This window comes from Nicotiana attenuata, chromosome 3 (assembly GCF_001879085.1).
Source record: "Nicotiana attenuata strain UT chromosome 3, NIATTr2, whole genome shotgun sequence".
NCBI lineage: Eukaryota > Viridiplantae > Streptophyta > Magnoliopsida > Solanales > Solanaceae > Nicotiana > Nicotiana attenuata.
Genome location: NC_031991.1, coordinates 16,327,864 through 16,339,270, shown reverse-complemented (window position 1 = coordinate 16,339,270; position 11,407 = coordinate 16,327,864).

The window sequence follows — 11,407 nt, the reverse complement described above, 5'->3', positions numbered from 1 at the left end:
GCTATATCCTACATACGAAATTGAGTTGGTGACTCGAACATGATTACCAGAAGGAAAAAAAAATTAGACCCCCGTAGTAATAGAAATTAGTATGGTCTAGTAAACAAGATAGAACCGAACATGAATTAGGGACCGGAGGAATTGATAATAGTCGACATCGTGAGCATTTCAGAGATCGTGTTCCAACAGTAATAGAATAGACAACATACGAATAACCTTTGAAGGTCATTTAGGAAGACGCTTTCCTAAAACAAGCACTCTGAACAGAGTTAATATTAAGGGACTAACTGTGCCAGTTACACTAGGTGTCAGCGCCTTGGCGACCACTGACCCTCATGACTAAAAATGCACCTGCGACCTCATTCTCGCTTTTGCAGGGCCGCACCTGCGTACCACCCACCGCAGGTGAGAAAACACCAGCACCAGCAAACTTCAGAATATGCACAAGTCCAATTTCATTTCATTGAGCATCCGAAACACACCCGAGGACCTTGCGACCTCAACTAAACATACCAACCAATCCTAAAATACCATACAAACTTATTTAATCCCTCAAATCACAACAAAAAATGCTAAAAACACAAATCACTCTCCAATTCAAACTTAAAGAACCTAAAATCTCCAAATTCGACAACCGATGCCGAAACCTATCAAACCACGTCCGATTGACCCCAAATTTTGCACACAAGTCATAATCATCATTACAGATCCACTCCAACTTCCGTAATTGGAATCCGACCTCGATATCAAGAATTCTACTACCGGTCCAAATCTCCAGAAATTCGACTTTCGCCATTTCAAGCCTAAATGAGGTACGTACCTCCAAAAAACAATCCGGACACGCCCCTAAGCCCAAAATCACCCAACGGAGCTAACGGAATTGACGAAACTCCATTCCAGAGTCGTCTTCACACAGTTCCGACTACGGTCCAAATCTTAAGACTTAAGCCTCCATTTAGGGACTAAGTGTCCCAAAACACTCCAAAAACCAAAACGAAACCTCCCGGCAGGTCACAATAGCAGAGATAGATACGGGGGAAGCAGTTAATAGGGGATCGGGGTTCTAACTCTCAAAATGACCGGCCGAATAGTTACAATTATGTTACTATTTGAGAATGTGTTCAAAGTATGGGTTGCGTATGTAAATGTTATAACTTCAAGTCGTGTTTCAAATGGAAGCTATTATGCCAAATTGTGTAGAGACTGTGATTGGGATTACACCTCCTGTAAGGCCCCGTGAAATTCTTACTCAAAAACCCAAAATCTCGTAGTGTCAAGTTAGGAATATGTGCTCGCCGCGGTTCGGACCTTTTGGATTGATCTGTGCATTAAAGTTAAGGAAAAATATTTTTCAGAAGAGCGCGTTTCTGCGGCCCATTATGCGATCGCATAATAGCAATGTGGGTCGCATAACTGCCGCAGAGTGAGGCAGAATGTTGGTTAATTTGAGGACAACTATGCGGCCAAATTATGCGATCGCATAATGGATATGCGGGCCGCATAGTCGTCGCATAACCTCCTTGAAATTTTTGCGAGGGGCAGTCCTGCGGTGCATTATGCGACTGCAGAATAGGTATGCGGACCGCATTTTTGTCGCATACCCGGGCAGAATGTTCAAGTTTTGAGGGCCATTTTGCTATGCGACCGCAGACTGAATCGGGGCCCCTATTTTCTAACTTTTAAAACCCGACCCCATCTCATTAAAAATACCCCATTAGACCCTTTTATGCTATTTTCTACTGCATTTAGAGTGAGAGAAGAATTCTAGAGAGAGGAAGTGATCCTCACCAAGTCTCCATTCAACCCTTGCCCAAATCTTTGAAAATTATCAAGTAAAGTTACTAAGCCTTCATTCTAAGAGGTAAGAACTTGCGCCCTAATCTTTGATTTCGAAATTCCTATTAAAATGAGTAATTAACAAGTGGATTCATGGGTATAAGAATTGATTATCTTGCATGCATGAATGATAAAAGGGTATGGGGAGATTGTGAGCTAAAAATGTAACAAATGGGGTGTAGGAAGATAGAACCTCTCACAAAAAGGTCCTAAAATCACAATGCACACTTAGTGCTTGATAATATACTCAAATGAGCTAGAATCTTAATCATCTCTCTAATTTTTGGTTCAACTTGTAATTCTCATAAAATAGATCGAAGTTGCTAAGAGTTCCGGAATTTTGTAAGAATTTAAGGAAAGCTCTATTGAGGTATGTATGGCTACAAACCCCTCTTCTTAGAAATTGAGCTCCTTTGGTGTCCATGCAAATGTTGTAAGACCAAAATTTGATTGATGTATTGATTGTTATTTCACATGAATTGGTGTTGCAAACATATACATGAAAGGTGTGTCTCAATGTGTTCAATATACTATTCTTGGTAATTTAAGGATGTGTGAAGAATGTGAACCATGTGTTGAAATGCCTAGACTTCAAGTCAAGTTTAAACTGAGATTGTTATGCCAAACTATGTGAAATCTTCTCTATGCTTACAACTTGAATTACTCTTGTATGTGCCTATTATCCTAAATTGCAAGGTTAACGTTGAAAGTGGAAATGATGTGAAATATGGGGAAAAAGAGCTTGAATTATGAAATGTGGCCTAGTGCCAAGTATAATGTGATAACTGTGGCCCCAAGCGCCTATGAATTGATATGTGTGAAATAAAGATTGAAATGAGATGATTAATGAAAAAGGAACAATGTCTTGGTAAGACGGCCTAGCCGATCGGGCCGTGATCGGAAGCCATGCCTCACACATGGTGGTATTGTGCTGATATTGAATCCAGAAAGTAAGAATGAGATTGTGATTGAGATACATGTCCAGAAAGTAAGAATGAGATTGTGATTGAGATACATGTCTCAAATGAGGCAACCTTTAGTCGATCGGGTCGTGATCGGACTCCGCGCAAGAAAGCGGTGGTATTGTAAATGATGATGAACAGTATTAAATGCCCCAACCTAAATCTATAGAAATTATGTGAAAGTTATATGATCCTTTTATTTGATGATGTGGTGATCGTTTAAAGCTTTTTGATTGATCCTTATGATTTCTTTGTTCTTGTATGATAGTTCTTTCTAATGAGATGGTGTTTAGTTATACATACTAGTACTATTCCATGGTACTAACGTCCCTTTTGTCGGGGGCGCTACATCTTTGAATGGATGTAGGTGGCTCCATAGCAGACAATGCCGATCGTAGGTAACGGAGCATCCTCCACTCAGCAATCTTGGTGAGCCCCTTTTCTTCCAGGGGTGATGCAGTATGTATTTTGTTATAAATTTCCACTTTTGAGGTATAGCCGGGGCCTTGTTGCCGGCATTATCATAACTGTCTTTTGTATCTTTAGAGGCTCCGTAGACATTTGTGTGGGTTATGTACGGGTGTTGGATGCGTCAATGAACAGTGTTGTAATTCTAAACTCTAGTTCTTCTAAACTGTATCTGTATGAAACCTTAGAAACTTAACGATGGTTTAAGGGTTGTAATATAAAATGAACTAACAATGTTGCATGTACGATCTTTCCTACTGTCTAAATAAATGAAAGCATGGTTTCCTTAATCATATTGAGTTGGGTAGAAAGTGTCCAAAAGGCTTGCTCAGTTGGGTTCACTCGATTGAGCGCCGGTCGCGCCTCCCGAGGTTGGGGCGTGACACCTCCACCTGCATACATTGAGGTGAGGCAGCAGGGCCACTTTGTCTAGATTGTGATAAATTGGTTACACCTCCACCCACATACATTGGGGTGAGGCGGCAGGGCCGCTTTGTCTAGATTGTGATATTGTGGTTACGCCTCCACCCGCATACGTTGGGGTGAGGCGGCAGGGCCGCTTTGTGTAGAGATTGGGATATTGTAGTCACACCTCCACCCGCATATATTGCGGTGAGGCGGCAGGGCCGCTTTGTATAGAGATTGGGATATTGTAGTCACACCTCCACCCGCATACATTGGGGTGAGGCGGCAGGGCCGCTTTGTGTAGAGATTGGGATATTGTAGTCACACCTCCTCCTGCATACATTGGGGTGAGGCGACATGGCCGCTTTGTGTAGAGATTGGGATATTGTAGTCGTACCTCCACCCGCATACATTGGGGTGAGGCGGCAGGACCGCTTTGTGTAGAGTTGTGGTATTGCGATTGCACCTCCACCTGCACACATTAGGGTGAGGCGGCTGGCCCGTTTTGTGTAAAGGTGGTTACAAAGGATCTTCAACTTAAAATTTATAAATGTTATTGAAAGTTCTTAATAAATTTGCTATGGTTGTAACGGCTATCTAAGCCCTTTTATTGTTACCATGATTCATCATATTTATATTGTATTTCCAAGCCCTTGAAAAGGTGTTTTTGTTTTCATACTAGTACTATTCGATATGTACTAACGTCCCTTTTGCCGGAGGCGCTGCATCTTTAATGGATGTAGGTGGTTCTATAGAAAGAAGCATTGATCAGTGATGCGGTACACCCTCTTCCTAGTTGACTTGGTGAGCCCCACTTCAGTTCAAGGTCATGTATCTTTTGTTCCTCGTGTATTATGTTGAAGGTATAGCCGGGCCTTATTGCCGGCACTATCATTGTACTCTTTTTATCTATTAGAGGCTCCATAGACATAGTGTGGATTGTGTATTGGTGTTGGGAAAGTCAAATTAGTCATGAAGTATTTGAATCACTTGTTCTACTTCGGCTATAAAAGTCTATGTATTTTGAAACTTAAAAATGGAGTAAATAATGGAAATGGAAATTAGGGTTGTTAATGAAATCCCCTCAGTGTTTACTTAATGAGATATGTTTTCACTTTATTCATGGATGAGTTTGGGTAAAAAGAAATCTAACAGGCTTGCTCGGTCGGGTTATCTCGATTGAGCGCCGGTCGCGTTCCCCGAGTTCGGGGCATAACAAACTCGGTATCAGAGCCTAAGTTTTTAATGTGTCCTAGGATGTCTCGGAGCCGTGTCATGTTTAATGAATGGTTGGACATAAGAGATAAGTATACAATACCTGGAGCATACTTTATATGAAAAAGGTGTTAGAAGTAATTACCCACCTCCAAAGAGATAATGGCATGATAATTGATACCTAGGCTTAACTGGTACATGTGGATACTGTGGGAACCATGTATATGATCCTAAGATGTAAAAGAAAATTTGTTACATAAGCATGTGATATATTAAAGGCATGACTTGGAGGGTGATGACGTTAGTGTAGGGTCTCTCACGGGAGACAAGAAGTTATGAAAGAGATAATGATGAGTTCTTTATGCCCATATATGACTTGTTTGGCAATGATAAGTATAACGGGAAAAAAGGAACATCAAAGTATATGTAATAAGATGACCCTCTGAGTATAAGGAGAGTCAACTGAACTCACAATGAGAAGATCCGTGCACCATGAATGTTATATGAGTCATAGAAATGTACAAAGTTGTGTTACACTCCTAAAATATATTGACATGAGGAATTTGGGTCCCAAGCCTATGAGGCCGAATAAGAGTTGAGCACTTATGAGATTAATACCATGGCGATTAGACCTCCCTAATAGTCGATCATATACAAGGACTAGAGATATGAAACATATGTCCCTCAAGTTGCTAATTCCAAGACTTGTGTCCAAATCTGGAACATTTACCCCAAGTGCAGAAGGAAGGGCTATAGTGAGGCTACTTAAGTACAATAAAACAAGAGTGGAACCACGTAGCTATGATGTTTGAACATTTTGTTGAAGACATGTGTAGTTTAGAAAAGTGGTAAGGGTTAATGTGATGCTCTGAAAAGATATGTTAATGACAGACCACTAGTACACAAAGAATGTGGAAGGTTTAGAAAGGAAAATTCTTCATACATGACATGGTCACAGTCCTAGGAACGAATGGAGAGAAATAGGGATAAGTGTAACGTTTGCAATAGGGTTTAATACTTGTCATAGAGTCAAAGACAATGGAACCCAAGGAAGTACTATCGATCAAATGTGAAAGGCTTGGGAGTTTTCAGAATGAGCTAATCATGGATTTGCGATTTAGCTAAAGTCCCAAGACTCTAAGAAAGACGGAACAAGTGGGAGAAATAATGCTATAATAACTCAAGAGTGCATTTGTACTCGACGGAGAGCCCTTTAAGAATCTTACAAGCAAGGAAGTGTTAAGTGATACATGGAAGAACACACTTTCCCACGGATATCCCAACAAGTGTCGAGAGTCTAGCATGATGAATTCACAACTAAGGGAAAGGACCACGTAACATATGAAAGAGTGCATAACTATTCACTAACTAGGAAGAATGAGGCAAAAGAATTGGAAGAAAATCTATAAATTGAGATGGTCATAGTTATCGCAAAATAGTCCGTACCAGGATTGTGGACTCGCCTAGAGCACAAGTGTTAATAGAAAGTATAAAGGACCAACCGTAATGCAGCCGACTTTGGTAACACTAAATATTAACTAAAAGATTTAAAGGGAGTTCATGTCACATATTACAATGGAAAGTAAGACTATTGGTGGTGAAGTGGTGGTTTGGTAAGCTTAATAGACCAGGAACAATGATACTACGAGTTCATGGGAGATAGATAGGTGTGTGACACAATAAGGCTATCAACTATGCATTAAAGACAAAATGGGATGGGAATAAATGTACTAGTCACAAAGAAAAGATAGTACCAATATTTTGTCTAGGCCAAAAGGGCGATCAAAGAGGGAAAAACAACACAATCTACCCAAAGGACAAAAGTAAATGTTCGAAATAGATTGAGAAAGCATGAACACTGTTTATGAACCAGACATGTTTAACATGATAGCCCTCAAGTTGCAAAACTAGGAAACACTATTGTAGCTACAATATTGGGAATAAGGTGAGTTACTTATCGTAGATGGAATCAGGTGGACTAAGTCTTACACTTAGAAGGAAAACAAGAAGTCATTGTTGAAGAATTTAGGAGGATCTCAAGTTTCAGAAAAGGCCTTGTTCGGGCCAGTGGCTCTTTTGAATTGAATATATATAAAGGGTGTTGATATGTTCTTTGCATGTGTTTAATAGTAAAGAGGGATCGTAAGAATGTTCACAAAGGAAGTAGAGTGATTTCTTAAATCATATAAGGCAGGTAAGAAGGAAAGAGAGTGGCTAAGAAAGGTCTGAGCAAAATATTTCTTTATATTTGATGAAATGTCGTGCAGTTTAACGTTACGAGAGTGTGTGCACAAGCTAGCAGATAATATTCATTTGAAACGGAAGGTCATATAAGAAAACCCATCAAGTAAAGTCCTTTGTTGAGAAATTGGAGAAGCAAGTTGCAAGTAATAACAAAATGTTGTAACTCTATCAGGGAAATTATTGTAGAACTCAATTCCTAGGAGGTCACATGTAAGAGAAATGTGATAAAGATGTTCCACTAATGATGCATCTGGCTCAAAAGTATGTACGTGCAATGTTTTGTGACTCAATGTTTTGTTAAGATCATATTTATGTTGCCCCTTCAATATATCCATATATGATAGGGGAAGTAATCTAGTGTTCATAATGATGTAATTTTGTATATCAAATCCTGATTGGGGCAAAGAGTGGCTACAATAACGTATTTTTTAATAGGCATAGGGCCAATGAAGGCGTTGGTCAAGAATTTATCATATATTAGGTTATTGTCGCACAGTGTGGTGCCTGGATGGTAGAAGATTTAGATCTCCCATCGGATGTCTTGAAGTTTGTGTACAGAGTTGATAGGGCTAGACATCGTTCACTAAGCTATGACAAAAGTCAAGATTATCAAGGAAAGGTTGAAGAAGGTTGAAGGTCGTCAAAAGTTCTATTTAGATGTTCAACATAGAGATTTGGAGTTTGAGGAAAATGAATGGGTGTTTCTAAAGATTTTCCCCATAAAAGTGTTATGTGATTTTTTAAGAAAGGGAAATCGAGTCTAAAGTACATTGGGCCATATAAAATTTTGAAGAAAATCAGCCAAGTAGCCTATGAGCTTGAATTACCTCAAGAGTTGTCCTACATGCATCCCGTATTTCATTTGTCCCTGTTGAAGCAAGTATTGGGGATCTGTCACTCATTGTCCCTGTGGAGAATGTTGGAATTAATGAAGGTTTGATCTATAAAGAGGTTCCTGTTGCCATCTTTTGTAGACAAGTTCGAAAGCTGAGAACCAAGGAAGTTTCATCTGTCAAGGCGATATGGTGGGGAAAACATGTGGAAGAAGTGACTTGGGAGGCGGAAGAAGTTATGAAGAGGAGATAACCTCACTTATTTGTAGGACAAAGTAATAGTATGTAAAGACTATCGGAAGCCCTCTTCTTGTGGGTATTATGTTTTATGATCAGGTATGTGCGCCTCCATGGCTTGGAGCAGTTACGTAAGTTAAAAACAATGAAATGGTGTGTTTAGTGCTATGTATACTTACGAAGCATTCTATGGCATATGGGTACGTTTCTTTGGCTGGTTTATGTGGTCTTTGATAGGTGGATAAACCTATATACAAAGAAGGCTCTGCCGAAATTTTTGAAAATTTGGGGAGTTAGTTAATTTTAGAAACTAAGGCTTGAGGGTAAGTTATGAAAGATTAAGATGATGGTTTAGCGGTGAGGAGAATGACTCTGTACATAGATAAGACTTGTGGGGTTTCCAGGGAGTCGATTAAGGTTTGAGAAACTAAAGAGATGAACAGGTGTCAAGGAAACTTAAGCACTCTCTCTAAGGATGGAAAAGGCCAAGATCCAGCATTCGAGGACGAATGTTCCCAAGTGGGGAAGAATGTAAGGCCCCATAAAAATTTTCTAATGATTAACACTTCATAGTGCACCAACGATAATTGGGAGTAATGTTTTTGAGTACCAAAGGAGACTTATAGGATAGAACCACATTATTTTTACTTGAAGATACATACGGAAAGGTGTTTTGGAACATATTAAAGAGGTTTGTAAGTGGGAAGAAGTTTTTGGAACGAGTTGGAAATATTAAGTGGAATAGATGTAAAAATTTGCGTAACACTTGACTTTGAATGGGTATAACTATCATAATATAAAGTTATTTTCCATGAATTTTTCCGCTAAAGTGTAGCCCTTTGAGTCTAGTTTCTAACTCATCAAGTCGTTTGTCATTTGGACATTCCTACTAAAAGTTATGATCAAATTACTAAAGTCAGACCACCCAATTATTTTGGCGGACAGCGAAGCAAGGCTCGCTTAGCCGGACCGGGCGCGGATCGTGTATTCCCTGCATGCAGTGGACAGCGAAGTGAAGCTCACTGCGCCAGACTGACGCACCCCAGCTTAATGTCTTTTTAAGTCATTTAGTGGGCTCAATTTTGCCATTTCATTAGGACGAATTTTGGAGCTTTCCTCCACTCTCTCAAGACACCCAACTCCTCCCATCTTCAAGGTAAGCAGTCCCATTATATTAGTGTAAATCCTATCACTACCACACTAGAAATAACTCAATCCACCATGAAATCCTTAGATTTTCAAGAACTCAAAGGAGGATTTTGCAAGATTTCTTCCAAAAGGTAATCCTACACCCTTAGACTTACATGCATAGATTTATTATTGGAATATGAGTATGAATTAAGTATTGTAACTCACGGGATGGTGATTGGAAGTCGTAAGTTCCCAATTTAAATACATAACCATTGTAGAGATTGAAAGGTGATTTTTTATGGAATTTTGTTGGTTGGGTGTGGATGGACGGTCATGCATATGATCTTGGAAGTTATAAATTGTTTAAGAATTTTGGTGGGATAAATTATTGGTAAATGGTGGTAGTTGGATGAACTAATTCTATGGTTAGGAAATGTAGAGATTTATGCCTACTAGGTGTTTGATAAAGTGTGTAAATAGCCTAATCTATGGAATTTGTTACTAATATTGGTCCCATCGGATGTTGTTATTGTAGATTGAAGTTTCTTAGTCTAGTGGATCATTGTAGTATCATTAAAGGACGGATTTGAGGTATATTGGCTAACTCTTCTCTTAGAATTGAACCCCACAATGTCCTTGTAAGTCCCGGGTTGTTCAATGTAACTTGACTATTCCGAGTAAGCTTTGTGTCAAAAGATATATGTTCAATATGTATTTCAAAATGCTCTTGTCATGTTATGTTGCTATTTGAGAATGTTTTCAAAGTATGGGTTGCGTATGTAAATGTTATAACTTCAAGTCGTGTTTCAAATGGAAGCTATTATGCTAAATTGTGTAGAGACTGTGATTGGGATTACACCTCCACCCGCATACATTGGGGTGAGGCAGCAGGGACGTTTTGTGTAGATTGTGATATTATGGTTACACCTCCACCCGCATACAATGGGGTGAGGCGGCATGGCCGCTTTGTGTAGATTGTGACATTGTGGTTACACTTCCACCCGCATACGTTGGGGTGCGACAGGGCCGCTTTGTGTAGAGATTGGGATATTATTGTCACGCCTCCACCCGCATACATTAGGGTGAGGTGACAGGGCCGCTTTGTGTAGAGATTGGGGTATTGTAGTCACACCTCCACCCACATACATTGGGGTGAGGCAGTAGGGCCGCTTTGTGTAGAGATTGGGATATTGTAGTCACACCTCCACCCGCACACATTGGGGTGAGGCGGCAGGGCCGTTTAGTGTAGAGTTGTGGTATTGTGATTGCTCCTCCACCTGCACACATTGGGGTGAGGCGGCTGGGCCGCTTTATGTAAAGGTGGTTACAAAGGATATTCGACTTATAATTTATAAATGTTATTGAAAGCTCTTAATAAATTTGCGATGGTTGTAACGACTATCTAAGCCCTTTTATTGTTACCACGATTCATCATATTTATGTTGTATTTCCAAGCCTTGAATAGGTGTTTTGGTTTTCATACTAGTACTATTCGACATGTACTAACGTCCCTTTTGCCGGGGGCGCTGCATCTTTAATGGATGAAAGTGGTTCCTCAATAGGAAGTATTGATCAGTGATAGCGGTATACCCTCTTCCCAGTTGACTTGGTGAGCCCCACTTCAGTTCAGGGCCATGTATCTTTTGTTCCTCGTGTATTATGTTGAAGGTATAGCCGGGGTCTTGTTGCCGGCGCTATCATTGTACTTTTTGTATCTATTAGAGGCTCCATAGATATAGTGTGGGTTATGTATTGGTGTTGGGATAGTGAAATTAGTCATGTTGTATTTGAATCACTTGTTCCACTTCGGCTATGAAAGTCTATGTATTTTGAAACTTAAAAATAGAGTAAATAATGGATATGGAAATTGGAGTTGTTAATTAAATCCCCTCAGTGTTTACTTAATGAAATATGTTTTCTCTTTATTATGGATGAGTTTGGGTAGAAATAAATCTAACAGGCTTGCTTGGCGGGGTTATCTAGGTGTAGCTTTGGTCGCGCTCCCCGAGTTCGGAGCGTGACACAAATTTCCACCTTAGGATGTTGTGAAGGCACCTAGTCTCTAAGACTAGGTAA